Source organism: Rhinolophus sinicus, chromosome 17 (assembly GCF_057876585.1).
Source record: "Rhinolophus sinicus isolate RSI-liver-muscle chromosome 17, RSI-T2T, whole genome shotgun sequence".
Lineage (NCBI taxonomy): Eukaryota > Metazoa > Chordata > Mammalia > Chiroptera > Rhinolophidae > Rhinolophus > Rhinolophus sinicus.
In genome coordinates, this window is record NC_142517.1 from 109442369 (window position 1) to 109462642 (window position 20274).

Genomic DNA, 20274 nt, shown 5'->3' on the forward strand with positions numbered 1-20274 from the left:
GGAGACTTCTGTAGTTCCATTTGCATGAACACTTCATGTCCCACAGACTCACGTTGAAGTTGGGCCATGTCACTGCCTGACACTGGGGCCTGGGGCAGCGCTTAGGCTCCGGAGCCCCAGCTCCTCACCGGCCTTCCCATCAGGGTCACTGGTGTAACAAATGGCACACTTTATACAGGTAGGTTAGAGAAATGTCTGAAAGCCCGCGGCCAGGGCCCTAGTGCAAAGTAAATTCCCCATGAAAGCGAGCTTCCTTCTCTAGAAGGAGGGGTCGGGGGTAGGGAGGGAGGGCAAACTGACCCCGTGATGTGAAGAATCATGTTTAACAAGGCTGCGACTTCTTACAATCACACGTGAGCACAACATTGTAATATTCTGATGAGAGAATACTCTGATTCCCCAAACATATCGTGATGACCAGAAATTCTCCTGCAGTGTGGACTTCCTTCCTTCACCTGGGCCCTGGCTCTCCAGGCCCGAGAGTAGCCCTGCTCAGTGCTTGGGGCTGGCTGTCATCAGCCCCCTAGAGGCTATCCTATCCACCTGGTAATGCAGCAGTGGGAACCTTCCAGAGACGCTGTAATTATTCCGCCTATGCTGCTTGGGAGAGGAGAACAGAGCAATAAACCCTCTCCCATTAGTACTAACAAGACTTGCTAATCACCTCTTTTAAATCCTGCTGAATGTGTCAAGCTTGGCTAAAGACACGTACAAGCTAGAAGCAAGCCCATTACCTGTTATTCCTTCTGAAGGACCTCCCAGTGGGCCTGGCCCACCTTGGGGCAGGTGGGAAAAGTGGGCTAGATGGCTGACATTCAGGCCACGGTCACACCATTGTCATAAGGACACCCACTCCTGGTGTGTCAGAAATGGACGTGACGTTTAGCTCTAATGCCGTCTGCTGTCCTGTGACCTTCAACAACTGCCTTTCCTCTTTAAGAGTCCCTCTAGCTATAGTAAGGTTCTGGCCGTTATCTTTGGATGGACCTTCCCACAGAATGGGCCATCTTCCATAGGTAATGATCTCCCTGTTTGTGGAATTAATCAAGCTATAATTTCAGGCATTATCATACTTTGTACATTCATAATCAAATATTTGCTAAAGTGCTCCTGCATGCCAGGTACAGTGGCACGTATTGGGTGTGCAGTGAGCAAGCACAAGGGGCCCTTGTCCTCTGGAGCTGACATTTAAGGCAGAAGGCACAGAACAAACAAATGCACAAAGAAACAAGACAGCTTCAGAGCGCATTAGGTACAGAGTGGTAGTGTGACAGAGTGTGACAGGGAGGGCAAGAGTCAGGAAAGCTTCTCTGAGTCGAGACCTGAAACATAAGAGGGTGCCGACCCTTTCAATAGCCAAGAGAGGAAATTCTAGAAGATAAATTCTCCTGCAAGGTTGAAGGCTGAGGGAGGAAGTGCTGGCTCAGGTGAGGGTGGGGGTGCATCCTAGGGGTAAATTGAGGGGAGTCAGTGATGGGTGGGTGTGGGAGGAGAGAAAAAGAGAGGACCCAGATGATACTTCGAGCTTGCTAAGAAGAGGGTGGTAGCATAGGTTACTGAGATGTGGAGGGGACGGGGCACTTGAGGGGATAGGAGGCACCACGACATTGAGATGCCCATGAGATGTCCAGGTAGAGCCTTTGTGTGGTAATTGGTGTGAGAGCATGGAGGATAGGGAGAGCCCGGGCTGGAGAGAAAAGGGCCCCATCCCGTGGAGAGGGTGTTCGAAGCCCTCAGTGTGGGTGAGGTCACTAAGGGGAAGGGTGAGGAGCGGGCTGAAATGGAGCCTGGCTCCCCAACATCTAGAGACCTGGTAGGGAGGAGGAAATGAGGGGAGTGTGCTGTTTGGGGAGCTGAGAAAGAATAGGGTCTCAAGCAGAGGGAGGCGTCAGCCATGGCCAAGGCTGCTGGAGGCCCAGAAGTGACCACTGGACTTGGCAGTGTGTCATACGCTAGGGACCTTGACAAAGGCCATGCTGTGTTGGGCATGAGAGCCCTACTGTAGTCGGCTGATGGGTGAGAGCAGGTAAGAGAAGGGGACCACGAGCATATCATGGCCTGTCGGGAAGGGGAAGTGAGCAGGAGCTACGGAGGGCTGTGCGGTGCAGTGGACTGTGGGAGCAGTGTGTATGCTGAGATGGCCGGTGCAGGAGAGGGGACATCTGGTCTGCCCACGTCACAGGTGGGCAGAGGCCATCGACACCTGCCTGTGCTACCTCCATCGTAGACAGACGGCAGCTTAGGTCATGCCACTTGCCGAAGGTCATTCTGCAGGTCAGACCAGGGCCAGGATTCACACCTGGGTTTGCTACCACACAGCCACACACAGAGAACCTTCAGGATTGCCAGGTCTGCTGTGGACTGGAGGTGGGAGGAAGTGATGGCCTTCCTAAATCTAAGCCACTAGAATCTAGGGTCTTGGGTGGGGCCCAGGTCTTTTTCTCCCCTTTTAATTTCACTTGCTTGTTTGTTTATGTGTCTGCTTTCAAAAATGAACACGTGTGACTGCATTGACTTACTGAGGAATTGGAATATTTCAATGAAGTCACATCTACCTGTCTGTGTTTCTCCTAGTGTCCCAACCCCTGTCACCCCCACACCGAGGCACTCCCAAGTAATGTGTCTCATTACTTTGCCTATAATTTAAATTCCCAGTTGCTTGTTGCTTGTATATAGAAAGCAACTGACTTTTGTATATTGAACTTGTAACCTGTGACTTTGCAAATCTCACTTATTAGTTCTAGTAGCTTTTCTATGGATTCTTTGGAGTGTTTTATTTTTAAGTCATTGTGTCATCTGTGAATAGAGACAGTTTTATTTCTTCCATCTCAACCTGTATGCATTTTATTTCTTTTCCTTGCTTGGTGGTACTAGCTAGGATCTCCAGAATTGTGTTGAATAGGAGTGTAAGAGTGGGCATCCTTGCCTTATTTTTGATCTTGGAGGAAACTTTCTTCCACTATTAAGTACGATGTTAGCTATAGGTTTTTGTAGAGGCCCTTTATCAGGTTGAGGAAGTTTCCTTCCGTTCCTAGTTGGCAGTGTTTTATCATGCAGGTATCATCATATAATTTTTCTTCTGTAGTTTGTCAGTATGGTGAGTTATATTGATTAATTTTCAAATGCTGAACCAGCTTTATTGTTGAACTTTGTTCACTAGCATTTTGTTGAGGATTTTAGTGTCGATGTTCATGAGGGATATTGGTTTGTAGTTTTCTTTCTTGCGATATCTTTCTCTAGTTTGGGCATCAGGGTAAATGTTAGCCTTATAAAATGAGGTGGGAAGTGATTCCTCCCTTTATTCTAGAAGAGTTTGTATAGAACTGGCGTTATTGCTTCCATACATGTTTGATAAAATTCACTAGGATTAAGATACAGGACTATTCATGTTATCTATTTCCTCTCAAGTGAACTGGGACAGTTGGTGTCTCCTAAGAAACCAGCCCATGTTATTTAGGTAGTCACATGTATAGACGTAGAGTTGTCCCTAGTACCTTAGTGTTTCCTTGTTTGTAAGTAATTTTTCTCTCTCTTTTTTTCTTCATCAGTCTGTGTAGAGCAGGGAGCACCAATGTACGGCTTGAAGGCCAAATCCAGCTCACAGCCATTTTAAAGATTAAAAGAATATATACCAAAAAAACAAAAAACGAAGAGAAAACACAAAGAAAAATAAGTGATAAGGACTATATGTGGCCAGCAAAGCCTAAAGATATTTTCTATACGGCCATTTACAGAAAAAGTCTGCTGAGCCCTGGTCTACAGATTTATCAATTTCATTGATTTTTTTTCACTTTACCTTTACTTACTTTCTCTATTGTTTTTCCTTTTTTTTTTTAAGTTTATTGGGGTGACAATTGTTAGTAAATTTACATAGATTTCAGGTGTACAATTCTGTATTACATCATCTATAAATCCCATTGTGTGTTCACCACCCAGAATCAGTTCTCCTTCCATCACCAAATATTTGATCCCCCTTACCCTCATCTCCCACCCCCCACCCCCTTACCCTCTGGTAACCACTAAACTATTGTCTGTGTCTATGAGTTTCTGTTTCTCATTTGTTTGTCTTATTCTTTTGTTGTTTTTGGTTTATATATGTTTTTGGTTATCAGTTTATATATGTTTATGGTTATCAGTGAAATCACATGGTTCTCTGCTTTTTCTGTCTGACTTATTTCGCTCAGCATTACTCTCTCAAGATCCATCCATGTTGTCACAAATGTTCCTATATCATCTTTTCTTACCGCCGAATAGTATTCCATTGTGTATATATGCCACAACTTCTTTATCCATTCATCTATCGAAGGACATTTTGGTTGTTTCCATGTCTTGGCCACCGTAAACAAAGCTGCAATGAACATTGGAACACACGTGTCTTTATGGATAAATGTTTTCAGATTTTTTGGGTAGATACCCAGGAGAGGGATTGCTGGGTCATATGGCAATTCTATTTGTAACTTTTTGAGGAACCTCCACACTGCCTTCCATAACGGCTGCACCAGTCTGCATTCCCACCAGCAGTGTATGAGGGTTCCGTTTTCTCCACAGCCTCTCCAACATTTGTTACTATTTGTCTTGTTGATGATAGCCATTCTGACTGGGGTGAGGTGATATCTCATTGTGGTTTTGATTTGCATTTCTCTGATGATTAGTGATGTTGAGCATTTTTTCATGTCTATTTGCCATTTGTATGTCCTGTTTGGAGAAATGTCTCTTCAGGTCCTCTGATCATTTTTCAATTGGGTTGTTTGTTTTTTTGTTGATGAGTTGCATGAGTTCCTTGTGTATTTTGGATATTAGCCCCTTATCGGAGGCACTGTTGCAAAAATCTTCTCCCATTCAGTTGGTTGCCTCTTTATTTTGTTGATGGTTTCTTTTGCTGTGCAGAAGCTGTTAAGTTTCATATAGTCCCATTCGTTTATTTTAGCTTTTACTTCCATTGCCTTTGGAGTCAAATTCATAAAATGCTCTTTGAACCCAAGGTCCGTAAGTTTAGTACCTATGTTTTCTTCTATGCAGTTTATTCTGTCAGGTCTTATGCTTAAGTCTTTGATTCATTTTGAATTAATTTTGGTACATGGTGACAGCAGTCCAGTTTCATTCTTTTGCATGTGGCTACCCAATTCTGCCAGCACCATTTATTGAAGAGGCTGTCTTTTCTCCATTGTTTGTTTTTTGCTTCTTTGTCAAAAATTATCTGTCCATATTTCTGTGGTTTTATTTCTGGGTTCTCAATTCTATTCCATTGGTCTGTGTGTCTGTTTTTCTGCCAATACCATGCTGTTTTTATTATTGTAGCCCTGTAGTACAAGCTGAAGTCAGGGAGTGTGATACCTCCAGTATTGTTCTTTTTTCTTAAGATTGCTTTGGCTATTCGGGGTCTTTTGTGGTTCCAAACAAATCTGGTGATTTTTTGTTCTATTTCTTTAAAATATGCCATTGGGATTTTGATGGGGATTGCATTGAATCTGTATATTGCTTTGGGTAATATGGCCATTTTAACTATGTTGATTCTTCCAATCCATGAGCATGGAATATCTTTCCATTTCTTAGTGTCTTTTTCAGTTTCTTTTAAAAATGTCTTGTAGGTTTTAGCATAAAGGTCTTTCACATCCTGGGTTAGGTTTATTCCTAGGTATTTTATTCTTTTTGCTGCAATTGCAAAAGGAATTGGTTTTTGTATTTCTTTTTCTGAGGTTTCATTGTTAGTATATAGGAATGCAGTGGACTTTTGTATGTTGATTTTGTAGCCGGCAACTTGACTGTATTCGTTGATTGTTTCTAATAGTTTTTTTGTGGAGTCTTTAGGGTTTTATATAAATAGCATCATGTCATCTGCAAAGAGTGACAATTTAACTTCTTCATTCCCAATTTGGATGCCTTTTATTTCTTTCTCTTGCCTGATTGCTCTGGCAAGGACTTCCAACACGATGTTGAAAAGCAGAGGTGATAGGGGACAGCCCTGTCGTGTTCCTGAACGTAGAGCAAAGGGCTTCAGTTTTTCACCATTAATTATGAGATTAGCTGAGGGTTTGTCATATATGGCCTTTGTTATGTTAAGGTATTTTCCTTGTATACCTATTTTATTAAGTGTTTTAATCATAAATGGATGTTGTATCTTGTCAAATGCTTTTTCTGCATCAATTGATATAATCGTATGATTTTTGTCCTTTATTTTGTTTATGTGACGTATCACATTGATGGATTTGCGGATGTTGAACCATCCTTGTGTTCCGGGGATGAACCCCACTTGGTCGTGATGAATAATCTTTTTAATGCATTGTTGTATTCGATTTGCTAGAATTTTATTTAGGATTTTTGCATCTGTTTTCATCAGAGATATTGGTCTGTAGTTTTCTTTTTTTGTGTTGTCCTTACTACGTTTTGGTATCAGGGTAATTAATGTTGGCAGTATGAAATGAGTTAGGGAGTACTGTCTCTTCTTCAATTTTTTGGAAGAGTTTGTGCAGGATTGGTATTAAATCCTCTTTGAAGGTTTGGTAGAATTCACTAGTGAAGCCATCTGGTCCAGACTTTTGCTTTGGGGAAGGTTTTGGATGACTGATTCAGTTTCGTTCCTGGTGATAGGTCTGTTTAGATTTTCCAATTCTTCATGGTTCAGACGAGGAAGGCTATATGTTTCTAAGAACTTGTCCTTGTCTTCTAGGTTATTGAATTTGGTGGCATATAGTCCTTCATAGTATTTTTGGATGATCCTTTGTATTTCTGTGGCATATGTGATAACTTCCCCTTTTTCATATCTGATTTTGTTAATTAGCGTCCTCTCTCTTTTTATCTTAGTGAGTCTAGCCAAGGGTTTGTCAATTTTATTAATCTTTTCAAAGAATCAGCTCTTTGTCACATGAATTTTTTCTATTGTCTTTTTGTTCTCTAGTTCACTTAGTTCTGCTCTAATTTTTGTTATTTCCTTTTTTCTGCTGACCTTGGGTTTCATTTGTTCTTCTTTTTCTAGTTCTTTAAGGTGTAACGTGAGGTTATTTATTGGAGATTTTTCTTGTTTCTTGAGATAGGCCTGTAATGATACAAATCTCCCTCTTAAAACTGCTTTCGCTGCATCCCCAAAATTTTGGTAGGATGTATTTTCATTGTCATTTGTTTCTATGTATCTTTTGATCTCTCCTCTAACTTCTTCTTTGACCCAGTCCTTCTTTAAAAGTATGTTGTTTAGTCTCCATGTATTTGTGTTTTTTCCTGCTTTCTTTTTACAGTTGATATCCAATATCAAAGCGTTGTGATCACAGAATATGCTTGGTATGATTTCAGACTTCTTAAATTTGTTGAGACTGATTTTATGTCCCAATATATGGTCTATCCTTGAGAATGTTCCGTGTACACTAGAAAAGAATGTATAGTCTGATGTTTTAGGATGAAGTGCTCTATAAATGTCAATTATGTCCATTTCATCTAATGTGTCATTTAGGGCTACTATTTCATTATTTATTTTCTGTTTGGATGATCTATCCATAGCTGTCAATGATTTATTTAAGTCCCCTAGTATAATTGTGTTTTGGTCAATTTCTCCCTTTAGTTCTGTTAGTAGTCGCTTGGTGTATTTCGGTGCTCCCTGATTGGGGGCATAAATTGATGACTGTTATGTCTTCTTGTTGTACAGTCCCCTTCACCATTATGAAATGTCCATCTTTGTCTCTTGTTATCTTTTTCCCCTTGAAGTCTGTTTCATCTGATGTCATTATGGCTACACCTGATTTTCTCTGGGTACCATTTGCTTGGAGTGTCAATTTCCACCGTTTCACTTTGAGTCTATGCTTGTCCTTGTAGCTGAGATGTGTCTCTTGGAGACAGCATATGGTTGGGTTTAGTTTTTTTATCTAATATGCTACTCTGTGCCTTTTATTGGTGAGTTCAGTCCATTTACCTTTAGGGTGATTATTGAAATGTGAGGATTTCCTGTCATTCTATCTTTAGTTTTCTGGTAAGGCTGTGTCTCCATTGTTTCTTTGCCCCTTTGTTGTTCTCTATTATTTCTGTGTGGTGGTATTCTATGATGTGTCCCTCTGTTTCTTCTTTTATTTCAGTATATATTTCAGTTCTGGATTTCTTTTTTGGGGTAGTTACCCTTAAGTTTATGTAAAAGAAAGTTTGACATTTAGAGTATTCCATCTTGTTCAGCACGCTAACTTTCTCCATTCCCATATTCCGGTTCAGGCCTTGGCTCTCCCCCTTTTTATGTTTTGGTTGCTACAAATTGTCCCTGTTGATGGTGGTTGAATAGCCTCCTTTAGTATTTCTTGTAGTGCAGGTCGTGTATTTGAAAATTTCCTCATTCTATGTATGTCTGGAAAGGTCTTTATTCCTCCTTCATAGCTAAAGGATATCTTTGCTGAATATATGATTCTTGGCTCATAATTTCTCTCTTTCAATAGTTTGAATATTTGGTTGCATTCCCTCCTGGCTTGTAGAGTTTCTGTTGAAAAATCTGATGATAATCTAATGGGCTTTCCTTTGTAAGTTACCATCTTCTTTTCCCTGGCTGCCTTGAGGATTCTTTCTTTGTCATTGATTTTAGACAGCTTCGATACAATGTGCCTTGGAGAAGGCTTGTTGGGATTGAGGTAATTAGGTGTTCTATTTTCTTCTTGGATTCGAGGATCCATTTCTTTCCACAAGTTTGGGAAGTTCTCATCGACAATTTGTTTGAATATATTCTCTGTTCTCTTCTCTCTTTCTTCTTCTTCTGGTATGCCCATTATTCTTATATTGCTCTTTCTGATGGAGTCAGAAAGTTCTTGTAGAGTTCTTTCATTTCTTTTAAGTCTCAAGTCTCTTTCTTCTTCCATTCGTGTCATTTCCAGGTTTCTCTCTTCGATGTCAGTGATTCTTTCCTCCATCTGGTCAACTCTACTACCTAAGCTGGCTATTTCATTCTTAGTTTCATCTATTGAGTTCTTAATCTCCATAAATTCTGTTTGGTTCATTTTTAAAATTTCAATATCCTTTGTAAGATGCTCATGTTGTTCTTTGATTGTGTTTCTGAGTTCATTAAACTGCCTTTCTGTGTTTTCTTGCATCTCATTGAGTTTTTTCAGAACTGCAATCTTGAATTCTCTGTCATTTTAGTCACATATTTCCATATCTTTAACTTCCTTTTCTGGAGACTTTTCACTTTCTCTCTGAGCCGTCTTGTTGCCTTGATTATTCATGACAATTACTCATTTATTTTTCTCTTCCTAGATATCTACAGGAGTGGCTTCTGCAACAGATTGATAGGAAGAGGTCTTTCTTTTGTTTTCCAGTAGGTGTTGGTAGAATGTTTTATTTTCTCTCCGACTGCAGCCTTTTTTTCTCTCTCACTGTAGTGCTATGTTTTCTCTGCACTATTCCAGCTTCTCACACAATGGGGGATTCCTGGGAGATGGGCTTCTCCTCTGTTAATAGTTTGCCTGGGTCACAGGGCACAGTGTCTGTGTGGGTATGCGGAGAGCTTTTGAAGTACCAAAGCTCTTACTGCACCAGATTCAGAGCCTGTGTGTTTCAGCAGTTCTGTTTTCTCCCGCAGGGATTTGCCCAGATACGGGGGCTAGGGGCGGAGTGAGTTGTGAGAGGTGGCCCAGAGCAATGGTGGCGACCTCCACAGCAGTCGGTCCTGCTGCCACAGCTCCCTCCGCTTTTCAGGAACTAGTTGGGCTGCAAATCTGTGTCTGCGGTCCACAGTTCTCAGAACAGCAATTATTCTGTTCTTTTTATCTGACACTGCTACTATTCCGCTTCTAGCACCGGGCAGATCGGGACGGGGCGAGCTCTTGGAGGGTAAGGAGGGGGTGGGTAGTCTCAGTGCCTAAGGCTTCCATTCTCTGCTTGGCAGTGAGGGCTTAAACCACTGTTTTCAGCCTTTTTCCATCAGTCTTTTCTCTGAGGTTGTGCCGTGAGCATTGGGTTCAGCCATGTGTTATGTGTCCCCTCAGCCCTGTGGGCCATAAACAGAGCCCTAGCAGTCCGAGTTCTTTCCGCTTCCACAGCTGCAGTAGTTCCAGGATGCAGTGAACTCGGAGTACTGACCTAGGTCTGCGTCCTGCGTCCGCGCGGCTCCGTCCGCACTTCTCCCTTCCCCCCTCCCCCGCTTGCACTGTTTGCCCACCTTTAGGTGAATTTAGTTGTGGGCCTCTTCGTCTTGCCTGTCTGCTCTGCAGGGAGTCCTTTGTGGAGTTATAGTTGTTCCATTTGTTGTAAATTCCAGGGGACATTTACAGAGGCTTACCTTATGCCGCCATTTTGATGATGTTCTAAATCAAAGTAAGTATTTTTCCATTTTTGATTCCATTGATTTCTGCTGTTATCTTTGCTATTTGCTTCCTTCTGCTTGCTCTAGGTTTAATTTGATTTTGTTTTTTCTAATTTCTTAGTGTGGAATCTTAATTTGAAACTTTTTCCTGCTTTCTAATGCCATATAAGTATTTAAAGGTATAAATTTCCTTCTTGACACTGCTTCAGCTGCCAAGTTTTAATATGTTGTATTTCTACAACATTCATTGAATTCAGAACATTTTGGGATTTCCCTTGTGATTTCCTCTTTGATCCCTGGGTGATCTGGAAGTGATTGCTTAACTTCTAGTTCTTTTAAATTTGTTAAGATTTGTTTTATGTCCTAGAATGCGGTCTTGGTTGGTGTGTGCTCTAGGTGCACATCCACCTATCTATCCATCCCTCTACTCATTATTTATTCACCCACTTATATTTATGTTCATCCAACAATCTGTCCAGTGATTCACCTGTCCATTCATTTGTCATCAGTCACAGACAATACTCTGTCCATTGATTCACCCACTTATCCATGTTTTCATTTATCAATTTACTCATCCGTCACCCATTTCTCACCCATTAAAACAGTGTCTGGGACATAATAAATATTTTTACTATTATTATTATTATTATTATTATTATTATCATTTTTCCTGTACCACATAGTGATCCTGGGTCACTGATTTGGTAGGAAGAGTCACATACTCACCCCTTGATGGGAGAAGTGGGCTCAGCCTTGCATGAAGTTCACAGGACTGTGGAGGGATGGTTCCCCAAAAGAAAATGGTCAGAATACAGTTACCAGAAGACAGGGAATGAATGCTGGTCAACAAAGCCAACACATGCCCATGACAGAGCATGGAAGGAAGGAAAACTAGAGTTCAATTTGAAGTCTTACAAAAGCTCCAACAGATAGATCTGCAGACCAAGAGTGGTCGATGAGTTCAAAGGCAATGGCAATTGCTGAAAATGACAATGTCAAGATCAGGAACCCTATAGAACTAGAAGATAAATACATTCCTCTAGCATATAAATGTTTACTGTGGACCTGCTATGTGCTAGCTATAACACTAGGTCCTGGGGTATACCTATGAACAGGACAGGATCAGTCACTGTTGTCATGGAGGCCACATTCTGGTGGGAGAGATAAATAGTAAATGTGTTGCAAGTGAAATATTTTCATAATTCAAAAATATATGTTCATAGTATGTTCCTGTTAAAATTCTATTCAAAACCAGTAAAACAGATCCATTCATTAGATATTTACTGTGTGCTTTTTCTGTGCTAGGTGCTGCGTACATGCGTTTCACCCTCTTCAATGGCCCTGCTATTCCCTCTGCATCCATCTGTCTATAAGTCTGTCTACCTGGCTAGACTGTAAACTCCTTAAGGAGCTTGATGCATCTCTGCTTAGTGTAGTGCCTGCCCCATAACAGATGTCCAGTTGTGTTTGTGCGATGGATGCATGGAGGGAGGGATGGGTATATATTCCGGTGTTGTTGGGTGGAGTGTTCTATAAATATCAATAGGTCAAGTTGGTGGATAGTGTTGTTCAGGTTTTTCTGTATTGTTGCTGATTTTCTTTCTTCTTACTCTATCAATTACTGAGAAAGGATTGTTGAAGTCTAACTATTGATTGTGGATTTATCCTTTTATCCTTTCAATTCTATGAGTTTTTGCTTCATATAAGGTCTGACAATTAAGTTCGCAAACTCATTGCAGTGATGTTGTTACCCTTTTTTTTTTTTAAATATCGGGATTATTCTTTATGAATATTTATCAACTGAACAAACAGTTAACCAAGTTTACTACTTGGAAGTGTTGAAAAGGCTGCATGAAAAAGTTAGACAACTTGAACTTTTCTCCAACAATTCATGGCTCCTACATCACGACAGTGCACTAGCTCACACAGCACTGTCTGTGAGGGAGTTTTTAACCAATAAGCAAATAACTGTATTGGAACTGCCTCCCTACTCACCTGATCTGGCCCTCAATGTCTTCTTTGTTTATTTGAAGATAAAGGAAATATTGAAAGGCAGACATTTTGGTGACATTCAGGACATCAAGGGTAATACGATCACCACTCTGATGGCCATTCCAGAAAAAGAGTTCCAAAATTGCTTTGAAGGGTGGGTAGGCACTGGTGTCAGTGCATAGCTTCCCAAGGGGAATACTTTGAAGGTAATCATAGTGATATTCAGCAATGAGGTATGTAGCCCTTTTTCTAGGATGTGTTCGCAAACTTAATTATTAGACCTTCATATATTATGAAGACCTTTTAAGTGAACACGCATTTAGGAATGTTATGTCTTCTTGGAGAATTGACCCCTTTTGCACTATGTAATGTGTATGTGTGCTGTTTTTACTGGGTATAGATTTCTGGGTTTACATTTTTCTTTAACACTCTAAGCATGTCACTCCATTGTCTTCTGGACTGCAGAATTTTTATGAGAAATCTGCTGTATTTCTTATTTTTGTTTCTCTATAGTTAATGTGTCTTTTTATTCTGGCTGCCTTCAATATGTTTTCTTTGTCTTTATCTTTCAGCTGTTTGAATATGATGTGCCAGGTTTTCTTTGATTTTGTTTTATGTGTAACCGGCTTGTTGTCTAATCTTCCTGACACTGTGCTTTGGTGAACATGATTAATTTTAGAAAATTCTCAGCCATTACTTTTAAAAATATTTTGGGTAATCAAAGTTCACATCTTCTCTCATTTTTTGAAGGGTGTCTGCTTTTTCTTAGATTTTGAGTTTATTGGCTTCCTGTAACCTGAGCTCTCTGGTGAGTTGAAAAAAAGTTGTGAATTAGCATCTCATCTGGCTTGTCATTGTTGTTCTTTAAGGGTGAGAATAGTGCTCTTTCCAGCTTTTACCTTATAAGCAGAAGCCAGAAGTCCTGGTTTGTCTTTCTTTTTAAACTTTATTTTTAAAAAGGTATTTTGCTTTGTTTTATCTTCTAGAACTTTCTCTCTTCATTCCTGATTAGATAACTCAGCTATATTCATGTTATTATGCATCTCTATAGTCAGCTAACTTCCACTGCTGTAGAGTACTCTGCCATGGTTTGGTTATCCATTTTCCTGCCGATAGGCATTGAGTTGTTTCTATTTCGAGGCCATTTTGAATGACACTGCTATGAACACTGTTGTGCACATCTGCCTGTGCACTTAAGCATAAGTTTATATTGAGCATGTTCCTAGGAGTGGAATTAGTCAAAAGAGATGAGAGTTTTCAACTTTACATGATTTTACAACTTAAACCTACCCACCAGTGGTGATAAGAGTTCTTGACTCTCCACGCCCTGAAGACTGAATTCTTGCATCTGTAAGTGGGAGGGAGGGGGAGGCTGTGCAAATAATAAGACCAACTCTCAAGGATTTGGGGAAGTCTAGATATATATATATGTATAACTCACCTGAAACACTCCCATAATCAGTTACTCAATGTGCACTGCTATTTTCTCTTATTATAATTATGGTTATTCCTTTTATTCAAATCTGATATGACTTGTGAAAGCAGTGTAGGCTAGTGGGTAAGGTCACAGACTTTGCCAGTAAACTTGGGAGTCAAGTAAGTGCTGGCTCTGCCACTTGCCTGCTGTGTGATGTTGGGGAAGTCACTTAACCTCTCTGAGCTGCATTTTCCTTATCCAAAAAATTGGGAGAATTGTAAGAGAGCCTTCTGATATGTGCTTGTATGTGTTGGCATAAAGACAGACTGTATACATGAGACTGCATGCCTTGGTTGCACCAAGTGAATGGAAATGGAACAGGGACGGACAGAGAGAGGACAGCAGGTGCGGGGCGACTGTGAACTTGCTCTTTACACAACTCTATACTATTTAATTTGCTCCAATGAGCATGCATTCCTTTTGCAATTAAAACAAAGAGGCCCCCAGAAAGTAGAAAAGTTAAATAAAATAAAGGTACTATCTTCCCCCCAGGGTGTAGTGAGGATTAAGTGAGTTAATACATGTAAAGTGATTACAATAGGACCTGGTATATGGTAACTGCTGTGTAAATGTTCAGTTGTTATTATAATGACAACAATGATAATTATATTATGATCACTATTGTGTGGGAGGAACAAACTTTCCTCTACCCTCAAGGTTCTTGTGCCTGGTCTAATATATAATCAAATAGACACAAGACAGATTATCAAGAGAAAACAACCAAACTCATTAATGCACACACATGTATGGGAACCCCACATGACGAGAGGCTCAGAGACAGAAAGGGAACGTGGGTACGTAAGACAGCCTGAGCGGGGGATGAGGTACGCTGCCCTGGGGGCTTCGAAGGGTCATTGCAGGATGGTAAGAGCAGCTGCTTAGCTTAGTAAACAGAAGTTTGCCCTGCCCTGTAGGAAGGAGGGTCAAAAAGAGATTATTGTTGATAATCTCTTATTATGGGCAAAGCCCCTAATTCAAGTTTTTCTAGGTAGTCATGGGAGGGGCAGAAGTTTCTCTTGAGCCTATGGCTAAAGCTGCCTTTAGCACAAAACAATCTGCATTCCACAGAGGAACATCTTGGGGTCACTTGTTCTGAACCCCCATACCATCACCATTACATTTCAAGGAGCTCTGCAATGTAACTCCAAGAGAAATGGGAGTCCCCTTTAATACTGGGGTTTGTGGCATGCCTGGAAGTCCAGGGATGCTGAGAGTCACCTGTTCCAAGGAGGAAGCTGAGAAGTCCTGAGGTGATTCTGGGCAGGGCACCAGCTCCCCAGGCAGGCTTGTCTAGTGCTGCCAGGGTTGGGGGCTCCTCTGTACTGGGGTGGGGAGGGCAGGTGTGTCCCTTTAATCTTGTGATTGAGATGCTCTTAAAAGTCTGAGAAGGCCTGAAGGGTAGGGAGGGGTGTCTGGGTGGAAACTGAGTCAAGACTGAGCTGTAGAGCCTGCAACTGTGACTTGCAGCCCTGGTAGGTTAGAAAGCAGGGGACAGGGGTCCCCGATCAGGAGATGAGAGATGTTCTTAGGGGCCATCAAGTGGGACGTCTCCCTTTCTGCAGGTTGGGCCCCCGAACACTGGCCCAGGGAGAAGCAGGAGGATTTGGTTTTATTTTTAAGATGTGGAAGACCTTAAAAGAGGCCGGTAAGCATTTCGCACAATGAGTATCTGTGGATGTCGTTTGCATAACAAGTGTGAGTCATCAGTAATAGGGAAGAATTGCAAAGGAAGAGGAGCAGAGAGCCTCTGGAAGTAGAGGCTGTTGATGACACCTTGGGTTTGGGATTCTTGAGAGGCCAGGGAGAAGCACTGGGAAACAGCCGCAGGGGTGCTGTGGGGTTGGGGCCTATTCATGTCTTGTGGGGCCTAAAGCATGGAACTTCCATAGTTTGCGGTGGTGCTTTTTAAGAAAAAGAACCCAGAATTGTGTGTAGTATCTAAGAAGGGCCCGTACAAGTGAGGGCTCTGTGGTTTCAGCTTCCTTAGCTTCCCAGGAAACATGCCTCTGGTAATAAGTCAAACACAGGATTTTAGGAAAAAAATGCCTTCATCAGCGCATCTGCTCTGCCCCACAGGCTATGTGACCCCCCTGACCTGGCCTCCTCACCTCCGTGGATTCCTGGAGGTGTTACATTCGAAGGCCTTGTACACGCAGAAGAAACATGGCAACATTGAGGATTGCCCCTTAGGGAGAGACAGTGGCACAAGTCCTGTTAAGACCCCGGAGAGGCTGCTGCCTGCGGAGATGCTGTTTGGCGTCACACTCAGTGAGCTACTTCATAGCTGCCTAATGCACCTCTTAGTTTTATTCTTGTTTCAGAGCTAATGCGTGTCATACAAAGACGCCAGTAATGTGGTCGGTCAATCCTCCTGTCCCGCTCAGAGTAGCCCGCTTCTCTGTTGGATGCAAGTCCCCCACCGCTCCCTTCATGATTTGCACTATTCTGGCGTGAAATGTCTGTGCCTACATGCATGTGTAGGAGTCCTCTTTCTGGAGTCCTCTTCTCTCTGTAGTTTGTGCTGAGCACATGGACACACACAAGCATCAGTGCCCAAGCTCGTGCTTTGCTTCAATGGGTCTGGTCCTAACTCCACTGTGCCCCGTCCCCATCCAAATCAAGCCGCCATCAGGTCCGGTTCGACCCAGGGGTTCAAAGTGTGTCCTCAGCAGTTGCTTTAGGTCTGCTTCCACATTGGCCTCACTCTCAGTCAGTCTGCTGCTTGTAGTAGCGCTGGCAGCCCCCAGAGGGGAGGAAAAGCTTCTTGCTGGCAATAGTTCTGTTGCAAGCCCTGGCATGGATTTGCTGGGCTTGTGTCACACGTCCATCCTTGAATCGGCTACAGAAACAAAGCGGGTGAAATCTGCAGATTGGCCACATCTAGGTGATGTGCTCACCCTTTGATTCTGGTATTACAGACGGTGAACGTCCTCCCAACCACGGGTACTAGGAAAAGCTGGAGGAGTCTTCAAAGGAAAAAGGAGGCAGTGCTGGCATAAAATGAGGAGGTAGAACGCAGGCAGGCAAAATAGCCACAGATATCCCCTACCTCACCCAGGGCAGTGGAGGGTCCTGGGATCGGAAGTTTTCCCATAACTCATGGAAAGCCCAACTCAAAACTCTTGAGAACTAGACATGATACCAGGGGTTGTGGAGCCTGGAACTGAGGGCCAAATGGAGACAGGGCCCAAGACAAGCAGAGTAGACATGAGCACAGGGTTTCTTGCTGGGGCTGGTAGACTGGGGGGCTGCGGACCAGGTGCTCAGAAGCGGTGTCAGTGGACAGGAAAGAACAGGCAGGAAGGCCTAAAGATAAGAGCCTCTGGAGGAATTCTCCTGGGCGCTGGGTAAAGGGGCAGCATCTCCAGCCCTCCGGCAGTCCTCCTGCGTGAGAGCCTGGTGACTCGCGCAGGGCTGGCATGAAAGACTCAGCTCTGGTCTCAGCCCTCACATTCAGGTCTACGGTAGGTTTTCAGTGCAGACTCTCCAGAATGCAGTGTGGCCACGTGTATGAAGGAGCCTTAAAATTATTTATGCTCCAAAGAGCACAATGTTTCTACTTCTGAGACTATTAAGAAAATCGCCAGAGGCAGGGACAAAGACTGTTATGCAGAAGGATATCTCTTGCAGTACTATTTATAGTTGGAAACTACTACATATGCACAGGTAGGAAGGGCAAAGCCAAGTACGGCACATTATACATCAACTGTTATGTTGCCATTTAAAATGTTGCTTTAAAAGAATTTTGCGGGGAGCGGTCACGATTGGGCACCCGGCCTCGCCGCGGCCGCCGGGGAGTCGGGGTCCCGGGACTGCGGTATTTGCCGGGGAGGGGCTGTCGCCTCCCCGGTCCCGGGCGCCGCTGGAACCGCGAGCTGGAGAGACACTGAGAAGGTTGCGGCTCGGCCGCGGAGCACGGAGCGCCCGGGGTTGGAGAGAGGCGACCGGGGCGGGAGCGCAGCGGCGGAGCCGGAGGCTGAGACGCACCGGAAGGAGAGGCGCGAGCGCTGTCCTGTGCTGCAGTTTTGCTGCTGGACTCTTCCCTCCCTTCCCCCACCCCATCAGGATGATATGAGACTTGAAAGAAGAGGATGCGAGCAGGAGGAGAGACTTCAGCATGCAAACCTTCATCTGTTCGGCTAGCACCTTTATTTTCATTCCATGCTGCTGGCCTTCCGATGGCTGGACAGATGCCCCATTCATGTCAGTACAGTGACCGTTACCAGCCAAACATATGTGACCAACAGGTTTCTGCCTCACCTTATTCTGACCAGATTCAGCAACCTCTAACTAACAGGTGATGCCTGATATTGTCATGTTGCAGATGCCCCAAACCTTCCCTGGTCCAGCAACTGCCTCCCTGAGAAAACGCTCTGTTGACTTGATCAAAGCACATAACCATATTAATGAAGTTTACTATGCAAAAAAGAAGCAAGGGCACCAACAGGGCCAAGGAGAGGATTCTAGTCATAAGAAGGAGCAGAAGGTTTAAACGTTACAGTGATGGTTATGATGATGAGAACTATGATTATATTGTGAAAAGCAGACAAGAGTGGATGGATCATTATGAAGTTGATTCCTTGGTAGGCACAAGCTCCTTTGGACAGGTGGTGAAGGCCTGTGGCCTGTGGCCGTGTGGAGCAAGAGTGGGTTGCCATGAAAATCATAAAGAAAGAAGGCTTTTCTGAATCAAGTCCAGATAGAAGTGCGACTTCTTGAGGTCATGAACACACATGACACTGAAATGAAATAATACTACGTAGTGCATTTGAAAGGCCACTTTATGTTTCGAAACCATCTCTTTAGTTTTTGAAATGCTGTCCTACAACCTCTGTGACTTGTTGCGGAACACCAATTTTCGAGGTGTTTCTTTGAACCTAAAACAAAAGTTTGCACAGCTTTTCTTTGTGACTGTAGAACTTAGTATCATTCACTGTGACCTAAAACCTGAGAGCCATCCTTCTTTGTAACTCCAAACACAGTGCAGTCAAGATCACGTTGATTTCGGCAGTTCTTGTCATTTGGGGCAGAGGATGTGCCAGTATATTGAGTCGCTTTTACTGGTCTCCAGAGGTGCTACTGGGAATGCTTATGACTTTGCTGTCTACATGTGGTCCCGTGGGTGTATTTTGGTTGAAATGCACACTGGAGAACCTCTGTTCAGTGGAGCCAATGAGGTAGATCAGATAAATAAAATAGTGGAAGTTCTGGGTACTCCACCTGCTCATATTCTTGACCAAGCACCAAAAGCAAGAAAGTTCTTTGAGAAGTTGCCAGATGGAACTTGGAACTTAAAGAAGACCAAAGATGGAAAATGGGAGTATAAACCACCAGGAACCTGTAAACTTCATATTCTTGGAGTAGAAACAGAAGGGCCTGGTGGGGGTCATGCTGGGGAATTGGGTCATACGGTAGCTGACTACTTGAAGTTTAAAGACCTCATTTTAAGGACACTTGATTATGACCCCAAAACTTTAATTCAACCTTACTGTGCCCTGCAGCACTGTTTTTTCAAGAAGTAGTAAATAGTACAGGTAATAGTATGTCCATGAGCCCCACAATGGAGCAGTCACGGTCCTCTGGCACCACCTCGAGAACGTCGTCAAGCTCAGGTGGGTCGTCGGACACGAGCAACAGTGGGCGAGGCAGGTCGGACCCAGCTCACCAGCACCGGCACAGCAGTGGGCCCTTCACAGCTGCCGTCCAGGCCATGGACTGCAAGACGCACAGTCCCTAGGTGCGCCAGCAATTTCCTGCTCCCCTTGGTTGGTCAGGCACTGAAGTTCCTACACAAGTTACTGTTGAAACTCATCCTGTTCAAGAAACAACATTTTATGTAGCCCCTCAAGAGAATGCATTGCATCATCACCATGGAAACATTTCCCATCACCACCACCACCACCACCACCACCACCACGGACAACAAACCTTGGGTAACCGGACCAGGCCAAGGGTCTACAATTCTCCAACGAATAGCTCCTCTACCCAGGATTGTATGGAGGTGGGCCACAGTCACCACTCCATAACACCCTTGTCTTCCTCTACGTCTTCTTCCTCTACTGGGAATCAAGGCAATCAGGCCTACCAGAATCGCGCAGTGGCTGCTAACACCTTAGGCTTTGGACAGAATGGAGCTATGGACGTGAATTTAACCGTCTATTCCAATCCCCGCCAAGAGACTGGCATAGCCAGACATCCAACATACCAGTTTTCTGCTAATACAGGTCCTGCACATTACATGACTGAAGGACATCTGACAATGAGGCAAGGGGCCGATAGAGAAGAGCCCCCCATGACAGGAGTCTGTGTGCAGCAGGGTCCTGTAGCTAGCTCGTGACTAAGTTGAAACTTGAGTTTGTTTCTTGTGTGTTTTTATAGAAGTGGTTTTTCCCCCCAAAAAAAACACAAAGTGCAAAGCTGCTTGAATCAGAAGGAGGTTAACACACTGAACCATTACAGGAGGGCACAGCTGACTTTTTTTTTTTTTAACTTGAAAAGATTGCAAAGGGACAATGAAGTTTTTAAAAGAGCCTTGTCCAAACCC

At 43.3% G+C, this 20274-nt stretch overlaps 1 protein-coding gene and 1 pseudogene across 9 annotated transcripts in view; both read left to right on the plus strand.

The window, feature by feature from the left end:
* Positions 1-20274, plus strand: part of IQSEC1 (IQ motif and Sec7 domain ArfGEF 1) — a 486955-nt gene that overhangs the window by 114274 nt on the left and 352407 nt on the right. The window lies entirely within an intron of this gene.
* On the plus strand, positions 17816-19511 carry LOC109438004 (dual specificity tyrosine-phosphorylation-regulated kinase 1A-like; annotated as a pseudogene).